General features: G+C 45.4%; 1 protein-coding gene across 4 annotated transcripts in view; it reads left to right on the top strand.

Moving 5' to 3' along the window:
- Positions 1 to 13,480, top strand: part of MID1 (midline 1) — a 465,347-nt gene that overhangs the window by 284,050 nt on the left and 167,817 nt on the right. Inside the window, exon 1 of one of the 4 annotated variants that reach the window (XM_056558887.1) lies at positions 1,473 to 1,684. The exons of the other annotated variants lie outside the window; for them this stretch is intronic. The gene's annotated coding sequence lies outside the window, so the exon portion shown is untranslated. Of the gene's footprint in view, positions 1 to 1,472; positions 1,685 to 13,480 lie in introns of those variants that run through there. 4 annotated transcript variants of the gene reach the window in all.

Genomic DNA, 13,480 nt, shown 5'->3' with positions numbered 1-13,480 from the left:
CCTAAGGCCGGCCCTGCGTGCCGTGCAGGAAATCGCTGGGGGTCCCAGCAGTCAGACCCCCACGATCAGACACTTCTCACCTATCCTTCGAATAGGGATAAGTTGTCCTACATGATAATTCTCCTTTAGAGAGTACCTGCCATGATCTTGTTAAATTTTATAATCCTCCCAGTTCACTGCCCCATCATGATAAACCACCCCCTGCCTTTATTTTTATTATTTGTTAGTTTTCTACCTTGACATTGCTCTGTATCTTCTGCTCAGTCTTAGGCTGGGTTCACACTACGTTTTGTCCCATACGGGAGCGCATACGGCAGGGGGGAGCTAAAACCTCGCACTCCCGTATGTCACCGTATGCGCTCCCGTATGTCATTCATTTCAATGAGCCGACCGGAGTGAAACGTTCGGTCCGGTCGGCTCATTTTTGCGCCGTATGCGCTTTTACAACCGGACCTCAAACCATGGTTGACCACAGTTTTAGGTCCGGTTGTAAAAGCGCATACGGCGCAAAAATGAGCCGACCGGACCGAACGTTTCACTCCGGTCGGCTCATTGAAATGAATGACATACGGGAGCGCATACGGTGACATACGGGAGCGCGAGCTTTTAGCTCCCCCCTGCCGTATGCGCTCCCGTATGGGACAAAACGTAGTGTGAACCCAGCCTTAGTCAGATTCACAGACTGGGAAGGCGTGACACCATCTGAAGCCATACAGGGGAAAACTTCATCCCTCACTCTGCTACACACAGCCCAGAGCAGTTCAGTGTGTGATGAGCTCTGATTGGCTAAGGCTGCACCCTCCTCCTCAGCAATCCAGACTGCATTTCCTGATTTTGGACTTCTGCCAGGCCAGTAGGAGTCCAAAGTCTGTGTAAGAGATGGGGGAAAATGTGCTTCGGACACCTAGTGGCAGCTTTTTTTAAACACAAATAAAATATAGAAAACATTACATTAGAAAGTTTTATTTTTATTTTTTTTACCATAAGGAGTGCAATAGCGAAAAAATTTTATGACAGTTCCCATTAAAAGCCTAAGTCAATGTTTCCCAAGCACGGGGCCTCCGGCTGTTGCAAAACTACAACTCCCAGTATGCCCGGACAGCCTTCGGCTGTCCGGGCATGCTGGGAGTTGTAGTTTTGTATCAGCCGGAGGCATCCTGGTTGAGAAACACCGGTTTAAGGCATCAAATCTGAGGGTCTGACAGGAATTAGGCAGTCATGTGACCTCTGAGGCAGGTAAGGGTCCAGGTATCTGGGTGTGCCCCCTCATGGTACACTGCACTGGGACACATTCTCCTATAGGTATTTGGTATCTATTAACCCTTCACGCCCCGCACAGCTCAGCCGGTGGCCCGGCCTCTCCTCTCAGCACGCGCTAATCCCTATCCTCTCCCTCACAGTGTGACAAGCCCCGCCCCCCGGCGCTGATTGGCTGAGGCGCGGCTGGTCCGGCTGGCTCCGGGAGAGCACACAGCAGCCTGTACAGTGCTGGGCATGAGGCTGCCTCCCGCTCACTTCTCATAGGCTGACACAGCGCACAACTTCGTATTGTCCCGGCAGAACCGTGGGATGGATGCCGGCTGCTGAGTGAGTCCTGACCGCTGGCAGCACTGCACCCCAAACACTGGCACCTTGTTGTATTACCTCGGACTGGATGGATTATGGGATGCTGACCATGACTCAGGTGAGGCACATGTGCCGCCGCCGCTGCTGCGGACCTCTTGCCCCCACGTGATCTGCAGCAGGGTAAACTTCTCTGCCACTTGTACTGATCAGGAGACTCCTCGGAGGGGATTCATTGTCTGCCTGTCCCCTGCTGCTCCTTCATTATGTAAATGGCTATGTGCAGAATTTACATGGCTTCTCCTATTTAACCATTTGTTTCTGGCAAATGTCAAGGAGGAGATGGGAGGGGGTGATGTATGTAAAGGAAGGTGCTTTTAGATGGTGTCAAGATCCTTTTTTGCTACTTTTTGCATGTAGTTTGGTGTAGTATTTTCGAACTGTGGCTGGTACAGAACAACAACTCCCATCATGCCCGGGCAGAGGATGAGAGTTGTAGTTTTGCAACAGCTACAAGTGTAGGGAATGCACATCAGTCCTAGAGTATGCAGTGATGGAAGTGTAAGCTCTTGTGTCGCCTTCATTGTCAGATGTTCCTGTTTTGTTATTTTTGTATGTGTACTCCATCCCTTGTATGAGTATTGTGAATAGTACTGCTAAACGACCCCTCTTCTCTGTCAAAAATACCCCAAGATTGTGATCATTCACAAGGACAGGGCAAGTAAAGACATGATGGACCTCCTGGGGACAACAGGTTGGGAGTCTGGGGCAGTGGTCTCTATAGGGTGGACCTTCAGCTGTTGCAAAACCACAACTCCCAGCATGCCTGGACAGCCCGTCATCAGGTTGGGATCCTAGGGCAGTGGTCTCCAAATGGTGGACCACCAGCTGTTGCAAAACTACAACACCCAGGATGGCTGGAAAGTTGTTGGCTGGGGACAACAAGTTGGGATCCTAGGGCAGTGGTCTCCATTTGGTGGACCTTCAGCTGTGGCAAAACTACAACTCCCAGCATGCCCGGACAGCCATTGGTTGGGATCCTAGCGCAGTGGTCTCCAAACTGTGGACCTCCAGCTGTAGCAAAACTACAACGCCCTGGATGCCTAGACAGCTGTTGGCCAGGGACAAGAGGTTGGGAGCCTAGGGCAGTGGTCTCCAATCGGTACAACTCCTAGCATGCCCAGACAGTCGTTGGTTGGGATATTAGAGCAGCGGTCTCTAAACTGTGGACCGCCAGCTGCAGCAAAACTACAACGCCCAGACAGCTGTTGGCCAGGGACAAGAGGTTGGGAGGCTAGGGCAGTGGTCTCCAATCGGTACAACTCCTAGCATTGCCGGACAGCCATTGGTTGGGATCCTAGAGCAGCGGTCTCCAAACTGTGGACCTCCAGCTGTTGCAAAACTACAACACCCAGCACGCCCGGACAGCCAACGGCTGTCCGGGCTTGCTGGGTGTTGTAGCTTTGCAACAGCTGGAGACCCACAGTTTGTAGACCACTTTCTTCGGGTGTAGACTACCAGCGTCATATAAACACCTTACCATTTGCTGCATGTGTGTGAATGCTTACTAAGTATAAACAGTGACCCCCATATGGTGAATACGTGTGCCTAGTGGTCACCCAGACCCTAAACTAAATAAGCCTACTGCTTCTGTAATAGCAGGACGGTTTGATGCAATGTCATTAAAATGTACTGTTATAAGTATAAATATTATGAATTTGGATCTTGCATTGTTTGAGGGACTCAGGGTTATTTTGTAAATATTGATTTAGTAAATATTGATTTAGTGTCATCCCGTCCTTAGATATTTGTTTCCAGTAAACACGCTACATCTAGGGTCTAAAGGAAGACAGTCTTTCCGGTAAATAGCATAACATCTGAATGAATAGTGATTGTATAGAAGATGTGTATGATTAATGTTCCTATTATCAGCCATTGCTGGCAGAGCTCTCCCTGGCGACACACACGTTTATTGGAGAGGGGAGTGTGGGCAGCGCCTCCATATGCAGAGGCATATTAGTTAATTAGTGGCTGGGCATTACCCTGTAGGAAGCCTGGCAGAGCTTATTGTGTGTGCTGCATGCTGGCTTTGATCGCTTAGGTGGTAAATAGTCAAGCGGGGTAACTATGGGAACCTCCGCTGTAGGTTTTGTGGGAACAGAATGGATGCCGCCAGTGGACAATGGGCAGTTTGTTAACATATTTGCGCTGATGATCAGCAAACCAAACAGTGGATTTATGTAATGTAGTGGCCACTGAAAAGTTTGTTTCGGTCATTTGACAGCTCAGACTTATTAGGGGGTACTGTACTGACTCCTGGGGGATAATAGACCCTTTCATCAAGGCTGTGCTGTCATCGAGCGGCTGCAAATATTCTGGATACTTCATTGTGTTATAGACCAGTTACTGTAAACGCTATGAAGCACATTTATCAAAGCATTTAGTAGGGTTTTTTTTGCCTAAAATTATTGCAAAAAAGTCGCATGTGAGACTAATCCTATTTTTTGTGCGACTTTTTGATTGTGCAGGGCCCTAAGCAAAAAAATAAATAAATAAAATTAACACATCTATTATAGTTTTTCCTCTTCTAAACTACAAGCTGTGTCTCCGTAATTAATGTGTGCTTAAAGGGGTACTCTGACAAAAAACATCTTATCATCTATCCCAAGGATAGGATATAAGATGTCTGATTGTGGGGGTTCCGCCTCTGGGGACCCCTGCGATCTCCGGTGCGGCACCCCGCGGTCATCTGTGCATGGAGCAAACTCTGCCAGATGATTGGCGACTTCAGCTGCCATGCCCCCTCCATTCATGTCTATGGGAGGAGGCGTGTCGGCTATGTACTAGCCGTAATGCCCCCTCCCATAGACATAAATGGAGGCATGACTTAATGGTGTGACTTTACGAACGCAGAAGCATCAAGATGTTTTTCGGCGGAGTACCCCTTTAACGCCTATAAAAAAAAAAAATAAAAAAAAAAATAAAAAAGATACTGACCATGGATTGTTTTGCACAGAAGATTATGGTTGCGGGATCTGCCCTTGAAGCCTATGCCATACACTACCATATGATCACTATTCTATAGGATCTTAAAGGAGTATTCTGGCGCAAACTACTCCTGCTCCATCCTGCCCGGGCTGCAAAAAATGAAAATAAACCATCCCTCACCTCCCTGGGTTCCCGCGGAGTGCCACTACAGCTGATCGGTCCTCCGGTCCATCTTCTTCATACTTCCGTGTGAACGAAGAGTCACATGGCGCTCAGCCTATCGCCGGCTGCCGCGATGTTCTGCCTCGGCCCATAATGGGCTGAGCGGCATGTGATGCTTCGTTCACACGGAAGTATGAACAAGATGGACCGGAGGACCGATCAGCTGTAGTGGCGCTCCGTGGGAACCCAGGGAGGCGAGTGATGGTTTATTTTAATTTTTTTTTTTTTTTTTTTGCAGCCCGGGCAGAACGGAGCAGGAGTACTCCTTTAACTTTACACAAGTTATACAGGAAATGAAAAACATAACCATTTCTTTCCCCAAAACAGCGCCACACCTATCCTCAGGCTGTATTTGGTATTCTTTCTTCGCTTTAATGGGGCTCAACTGCATAACCATGCACAAACTCAGGAGTGGCTGTGCTTATGAAAGAACCCAGTTCTGTTTTTCCTAATCCTAGATAATCCCTTTAAGAACCAGTATATTAGCTAAGTATGTTTTTTTTTCTTAATCATTTAAAGCCCATTTGCACCCTCACATTTACTGTAATAAAACAGGACCCTTTCTAGAACCAGTTTGACAGATCCGCCCATAGATTCGGTTTAACTCTGTTGTGCTCCAAGAAATGCCATTGTGCGTCAGTCTTCATTTGCTCCATGATGATGTATTTTTGGACACAATCTCTCAATGAAGTCAGTGGGATTTGGATTAAAAAAACTATTCAATCAGAAAAGATTAGGCTTTATTCACACTGTCATTAGAGACTCCATCAAACTTAGATGCAGCACTATATATCCTACCTTGAAAGAATCTGGCAGACACTGTGGTCTGGTTGGCACCATTAGTGACCATCGTTTGACTAATCTGGCACTACCATCGTGTTTTTTATTCTAAACCATGACAGTGGTATGAACAGATCCTGAGAGTATGTTCACACTGTGGAATTTCTGCAATTATGCAAAAATTCTGTTCAGTACTTCTCGTTCAGCAAAGCTAGAATTTCAATGAAATTTCAGGGCTCCGCCGCAAAATTCCGTAAGATATAAGATTGATCTTAAGTTTCTGCAGAAAGCTGAATTTCTGTGGCGGAATGCCCACTGAAGAAATGAGACAGCTGAGATAAGATGTCTGATTGCGGGGGGGGGGCTTCCCTGCAGCACCCGCATTCTATGCGGAGCTGCATCTCTAGTTTCGGAAACCTCCGGGTTTCCGGGACTGGAGACGTGACGTAATACCACGCCCCCTCCATCCATGTCTATGGGAGGGGGCGTGATGGCCGTCACACCCCCTCCCATAGACATGAATGGAGGGGGCGTGGCTTGACGTCATGTCCCGGAAACCCGGAGGTTTCCGAAACTAGAGACGCAGAATGTGCAGGGAGATTGTGGGCGGTCCCAGCAGCAATCAGACATCTTATCCCCCATCCTTTGGATAGGGGATAAGAGGTTTTTGCCCGGAATACCCCTTTAACCCTCTATGTCATGTACAGCGCCCTAGAACTAATGATTCTACAAAAAGTATTAATATTAAAGGGGTATTCCAGCCATAGCCCCTCCCACGATCTCTGTCCCCCTGTGGCTGGGACCCCCAGCGATCTCTGTGCAGCACCTGCATGCTATGTGGGGCTGCTGCTCCAGTCTCAGAAACCTCTGTGTTTCCGGGACTGGAGACAGAAAGTCATGCCACGCCCCCTCATCACACCCTGCCCCTTTGGATGGGGATAAGATGTCTGATTGTGGGGGGCCTTTGGCTGGGACCCCCTGCGATCTCTGTGCAGCACCCGCATTCTATCATGGGCTGCTGCTCCAGTCTCGGAAACCTCTGTTTTTCCCAGGACTGGATACGTAACGTCTCGTCACGCCCCCTTGATGAGGGGGCGTAGCGTAACGTTAAGTCTCCAGTCCCGGAAACACAGAGGTTTCCGAGACTGAAGCAGCAGCCCATGATAGAATGCGGGTGCTGCACAGAGATCAAGGGGGATCCCAGTGGAAGGCCCCGCGATCAGACATCATATGATAAGATTTTATTTTTATTTTTTTTATCTAAAGCCGAGGAACGTGCTTTCGATTCACCCAAAGTGCAAGAAAAAGTGCAAACGTGTTACACTAAAAAAACGTGCACAAAGGATGCGGTCTATCGCAAGCCCTTCTCCGATAGGAGAGAGGCCCCCCAATAAACCTTACCCTTCGCCTCCGGACCAAAAGGTACCTGCGAGGTTCCAGGTTCGATGTCCCTTTTCGCCGAAGCTACTAGGGGACCACAAATGCTCCCGGCATCCCCCTTGGCGTTAGCTAAGGTATCTGCCCGCAGAGCCGATTACGGTAGGTACCCTGCCAAAGCAGGAGTACCCGAAGTGTTTGCAGGGAGGTGCGGAACCTAATTTTAAAAAAGATCATGGCTCATATGATAAGATGTCTATGGGCGGAATACCCCTTTTAACAATACCAGCTGTCAGCTGACTTCGTGTTGTCTGACAGCTATCTTGATTTTCCCATACACATTAATGCTGAGCTAAAAAGGATTGTCAGTAAAAATGTAACATACCCAGTGCCCTTATTCTCCTGATATCACCTCAGTTACAGATGCACGTGTCTGATGTGTATGGCAGCCTTTATGCACAGAACTAAACATTCTGCAAACAATTGTGAACCTAGTGTAATCCACTCTCATGTCTTGTCCAGTGCCCACCTCTGCCCAGTTACACAATGATGAGCCAACAAGTACTCTCTATCAATCGTTGACCTTGCCTACTAAACACAAGTGCGTACATAGCTTTTAGAGACCATTCCTACTGAAGATAGGCATGAGGAGACAATGGTTTGACTTTGTCTTGGCACAGGTCTGACCCCTGACATGTGCAGAACCACAAAATTCCATTTTTATTATACCAGTGTTGTGGACTACATAGTGGATCTGTAGTTTATGATCTGTATCTCTAGATAGTGCTTGACGGGGATGGTTATGTGTTGACCGTAAAAGATACCAGCTGAAGTAAAATGAGTTGGTCCTTGTTTAAGGTGACCTTTGGTAAAGCCATCATTTATCTGTATTCAGCAGACCGCAACAATTAGATAGTCAGATAGCAACACAAATGATAGCCTTGTCTGGTCTTCGGCTGTCAGCACAGTGGATTCCATGTACACCAGTAATGTAGATTTATTGCCGTCACCAGCCTGTAGAGGTCAGACTTGAAGTTAGTAATACACAGGATTTGATAGTAGTAATTCCTGTGTATATATAAGCCTATGTAAGACAATGTCTGACACTAACAGTATAATAAACAAAGAGAATGTATGCAGATTTAGATGGGTTCCCCCCCCCCCCATACATTCCCTTTATTTCTGCATGTGCAGCGACTACATTCCGCTGTCCTCCTTATCCACATAAATCAGTATGGTTCTGGAATGAATAACAGCTTTATGTTAGATCTCATAAACAATTCAAGGGAAAGGCGACTTCTGTTGTCTTACCAACATAATATTTGGGGATATGCGCGTCTTTAAAACCATATAGAACGATATAAACGTTCATGAATAAGATATGATTTACTTCCTTTATGACAAAGGATACAGGGGGGTATTTATCAAAGGATTTATCAAAGGATTTATGTGTTTGTTTGTTTTTTACCACGTAACTTTGGCGCAATACTTTGGCGCAGTGTCTTTTTGCGCCAAAGTTTAGCGCATCTTCTCCACTGTCATTTTTACAACTTTCTCAAAATCACACGGTCCTGTGTGTGATTTCAACTTGAGTCAGTAATTCATCATTTGCGCCAATCAATCTTTGGCGCAAATCCCCACCAAGAAATTTTGCACATGGAAAACACACTGTCAGAAATGTACCAGCGTCAAAATACATTAAAACATTTTTTTTGTGAAATCAGCGACGCCTCCAGGGCTGCTCAATACTATCCTGCGACATAGTTGTCTCTGAGGGACCTTCACCTTCCATCGAGCCAGCATTGGACATGGCCGCACAGGTTCAGGAAAGCTAAGCACTAAAGCAGTGGTCTCCAACCTGCGGACCTCCAGATGTTGCAAAACTACAACTCCCAGCATGCCCGGACAGCAAACGGCTGTCCGGGCATGCTGGGAATTGTAGTTTTGCAACATCTGGAGGTCCGCAGGTTGGAGACCACTGCACTAAAGTAACCAAAAAAAAAAACTACCCAAGTTGAAAATAAAATCCATTTCACATGGTGGCTATAAACCCCACAAAAGAAAATAACTCATGTCGCTTGCTGATATCCTGCAGGGGGGACTCCGAAATGGCTGCTCTACAGGGTAAAATACGCGTCCTCTGTGGCGGTAAGTTCTGTGTAAAAGGCGCTGTGAACAGCTGATTTCAACATTTGAGCCAAAATTACTAACAACTTGCACCAAATGATAAATTTGGTGCATGTCCACGAAAACCAAAGTGAAAAAAAAAAAGGGTAAAAAGAAACTGTCAACAGGCAAAATTGATAAATTCCCCCCACAATGTATTGTTTCCCACATAAAGCATTCTAGATAGCGGTTATTGTATCTGTGGTTTCCAGGATAATAATTACATTGTTTCTTTTATACGTCCTCCTGTATCCTAAGAGCTTTATGGCAGACTGTCATATTGTTCATGTGCTGTTACTGTTAGTTTGTATTGACAATGGGGGAGATTTATCAAAGTTGTCTATGTCCTGCATCAATATAGACCAAACTACAGAGGGTTAGGCTGGTCTATTGTGCGCTTAATTTATCAAAAGTCGCACGGCTCTTAATAAATTCTGCGCACAGACTTCGGGATCTATGCTTTAGACTGTATTTAAACCTGTTTCAGCATGTTCTGACATTTCGGCGTACTTTCGGCCAATGCGAATTTTCGCTGAAAAGTTGCTTTTGATAAATTCAGCACCAATGCATTTTTCTGTCTAAAATAGACTAGAATGCATCATGATCTAAAAATCCTCTAAAGCAAAAGTCGCGAAAAAGACGCACATATTTAGACTGCGAAAAATCTGTCTAAATCCTTTGATAAATCTCCCCCAATGAGTCAATTTACTAAATGTGTTATAGCAGATCTGTCAATTAGTACAGGTAGTACTACTCCCATCATGAAACAATGTGTTCCATGCTGGAAGTAGTAGTACTACCTTAAAAATGTAAAAAAAATAAACAAAAAAAAAAGTGAAAAACACACACACACTACATTTTTATTATTGTCGGCTAGATTTTTAGTGATCTGCCCGCACACATAAATTGATCCCTATTTAAAAAATAATAAAAATTTCTTTATAATAAAGGTAAATTTAGTTAAATAACATTTTTCATCATTATTGGATCTTTAAAAAAAAAAAATAATTTGATGAAATTTTATTCAAAAAAAGGTATCTCCATCACTTTTTGGATTTCTAAAGTCCAAAGTCCAAAAAAAAAAAAAAAAAAGAATAAAAGCCGCCTGCAAAAACACCAACATTAAAACCCACACGCTGTTTTTCTTGACATTTTTTTTACTCCCATAGACGTCTATGGGAGAAAAATGCCACGATTTCAGGGAAAAAAATAACACCCATAGGCTCAACATGCTGTGACTTTGCAAAACCGCCAAGGAGCTGAAAAATGCCAAAAAAGAGGGAAAAAACACCAAAAGGATAAAGAAAAAAAAAAAAAAAGCCAAACTGAAAAATGCAAAGTAGAAAAATTATTTTGCGATCTCTCATTGATTTACAGTTAACATCTGGCCGCAGCGTTTTTTGGCCGAAAAATCACCATGCGGCAGAATTTTTAAAATTTTGGTTGCAGAATTTGGAGTAGAATTTTGCAGCAAAGCACAATACAGTGTAGGTAAATGTGGTTTTAACAAATCTTATTTGCTTAACAGTGTAGAGTTTGACATTGTTGAATCCGCACCATGTCCTGCAGTGAGTGAAATCGGCAGCTAAATTCCATCCAAAAGTCAACAATGTAATGGAAATGGATTTGGATGCAGATTTGTAGGCCAAGATATGTTTTATTCTGTGTGCACATAACCATACAGTCAATGTGACAGCAGTACTTTGTGGGCTAGACCAATAATTTTGGGGATGCAACCCAATGCATCAAATGCATTTTTATGGTAGAGCTTCAGCATTGATTGTGAATGGTTTCTTTCAATAGAAAGAGAAGACCCTCAAGTAAAGCCCGTTGAACCCTCCATGTGTCATCAAGGTGATATGGCTTTTAATTGCAAAGATCACATCTGGCCTGTAAGTTCTTTATAAACTGCCAGTACCAAAAGAGTTAAACTGGCTATGGGGCTTCTCAACCAACAAAACCTGCAGTCAACTAAATATTGCTCAGACTGTTGTCCTTGTGGTCTCTAGGAGTAGGTTAAAGTATATTGTACATCACAGACCATTACTGGGCCATAAACACAGTTTGCTTTTCTTTCAAGGCTACTTTCATCTTACCGTATATACTCAAGTATAAGCAGAGTTTTTCAGCTTGATTTTTCGTGCTGAAAACTCCCCCCTCTGCTTATACTCGAGTGAACTCTCCGCCTGTCAATCCCTTCTCAGTGGTCTTCAACCTGCAGACCTCCAGATGTTCCAAAACTACAACTCCCGGCATGCTGGGAGTTGTAGTCTTGAAACCTCTGGAAGTCCGCAGGTTGAAGACCACTGCGGCCTTCATCACCCCCTTTTAGTTTTCCACTCCCCTCCCATTGGCGGAAAGTTAGGGTGAGCTGGTCTGGGCCATCGATGCTGCAGGACCGTCCGGTGGGGAGGGTTAGTCGTTCCGGGAGGCCCTCTTCTCCACTCCACTCCGGGCCGGCTCTGGCCTAGTGACGTTGCCTTGACGACGACGCACAGGGACGTCTGTGCGCAGCAGATGTACCTGCGCATGAACGTCCCTGTGCATCATCGTCAAGGCAACGTCACTAGTCCGGGGCCGTCCCGGAGCGGAGAAGAGGGCCTCCCGGGGAAGATGGACAGCTCGGAACGACTAACCCTCCCCACTGGACGGTCCCTGCAGCATAGATGGCCCGGACCAGCTCACCCTTCCTTCCCACGAGGGGAAGTGAATAGAAAACTAAAGGGGGGGGGGGGGGGTCTGGATGATGGCGAAGGCCCAGCAGTGGTCTTCAACCTGCGGACCTCCAGATGTTTCAAAACTACAACTCCCAGCATGCCCGGACAGGTTGAAGACCACTTAAAATGGGATTGATAGGCGGTGATGATGAAGGGGGGGGGATGAGGAAGGGGATGATGACACGGTTGAAAACGACAGGGTGATGATGACGGGGGTGTTAATGACGGATGATTACATGGGGGATGATGTATTTCCCACCCTAGGCTTATAGTCGTGTCAATAACTTTTCCTGGGTTTTTGGGGTGAAATTAGGAGCCTTAGCTTATATTCGGGTCGGCTTATACTCGAGTATATACTGTATATATATATATTTACAAACAAAAATGAAGATTCCTGGGCATCTCCCAATATAACTATTGTTCTCCAGTTTACATTTTATTTGCTTTGATAGCTTAACTTTGATGGCTGAAATAGGTTAAAATGAAGTGACTTCTATTAAAAACACGTCCATAAGCCTTGCAGAACATGCAGGCTGCTATAAGCAATGTGGTCATTGTTTTATTTGCCTAGATGAGCAGACATTATTCAGATGATGTATCCAGTCCACTGTAGCCTTTATAAACAGGGGCTGCCTCTGCTGGAGAGTGAGCTGACCTATTTTTCTAGCCTTATATTGCCTGCAGAATGGTGTCAGTCCAAGTCATGTGACCTCTGTGTTTGGTTTGTAAACTTATAGTCAGGGAGATTTCTTATATTTACACCCAACATTGCAATTTCTAGATGGTTTTTCTCGGGGATATACCCACTGATCTAGATTCCACTGAGCATAAATAATTTTCTTTATTTCTTTTATACTGCCAACAAAGTGTGCAATAAATGTCCCTAATAAAGGCTAAAGATCTATGTCTGTGTGGGGTATATCAGGGTCTATGGATCCTTTTAAAGGGGTACTCCGGCCCTAATACATTTTATCTCCTATCCCCTATCCAAAAGATAGGGAATAAGGTGTCTGACCCCGTGGTCGTCACACTGCATACTCAGAGCCTGTAGTGCTGCAGAGAGCTTGCAAAGGTGGGTGCTGAATTACAGATTGTGGAGGTCCCCAGCGGCGGGACCCCTACGAACAGACATCTTATCCCCTATCCTTTGTATAGGGGATAAGTTGTAAGGGCCGGAGTACCCCTTTAAAGGGGTACTCTAGAGAAAAAAAAAGGTTTCAAACCAACTAGTGCCAGAAAATTATACAGATATATAAATTATGTTTATTTAAAAATCTTAATCCTTCCAGTGTTTATTAGCTGCTGTATGCTCCAGAAGAAAGTTATGTAGTTATTTCCAGTCTGACCACAGTGCTCTCTGCTGCCACCTGTATCCATGAGCTTTGCTCTGGGGATTTGCTCCTCCTCGTGACAATTCCTAACAAAGACCTAGGTGGCAGCTAATAATAATACACAAATAATTACACAACTTCCTCTGTAGTATACAGCAGCTGATAAGTACTGGAAGACTAAAGATCTCTGAGGGTACGTTCACACACATGGATTTTCGCAGCGTATTTAGCTGCGGATCCGCTGGTGAAGGCCCCGCTCTATGCTGGCTTTACATGTGCCTGCTGGTAGCGGCAATACACCGCTACGAGCAGACACAGTGCAGCGATGTGCGCGGC

This window comes from Hyla sarda, chromosome 2, assembly GCF_029499605.1.
Source record: "Hyla sarda isolate aHylSar1 chromosome 2, aHylSar1.hap1, whole genome shotgun sequence".
In the NCBI taxonomy this organism is placed as follows: domain Eukaryota; kingdom Metazoa; phylum Chordata; class Amphibia; order Anura; family Hylidae; genus Hyla; species Hyla sarda.
This window is presented reverse-complemented; position numbering and strand designations above follow the sequence as displayed.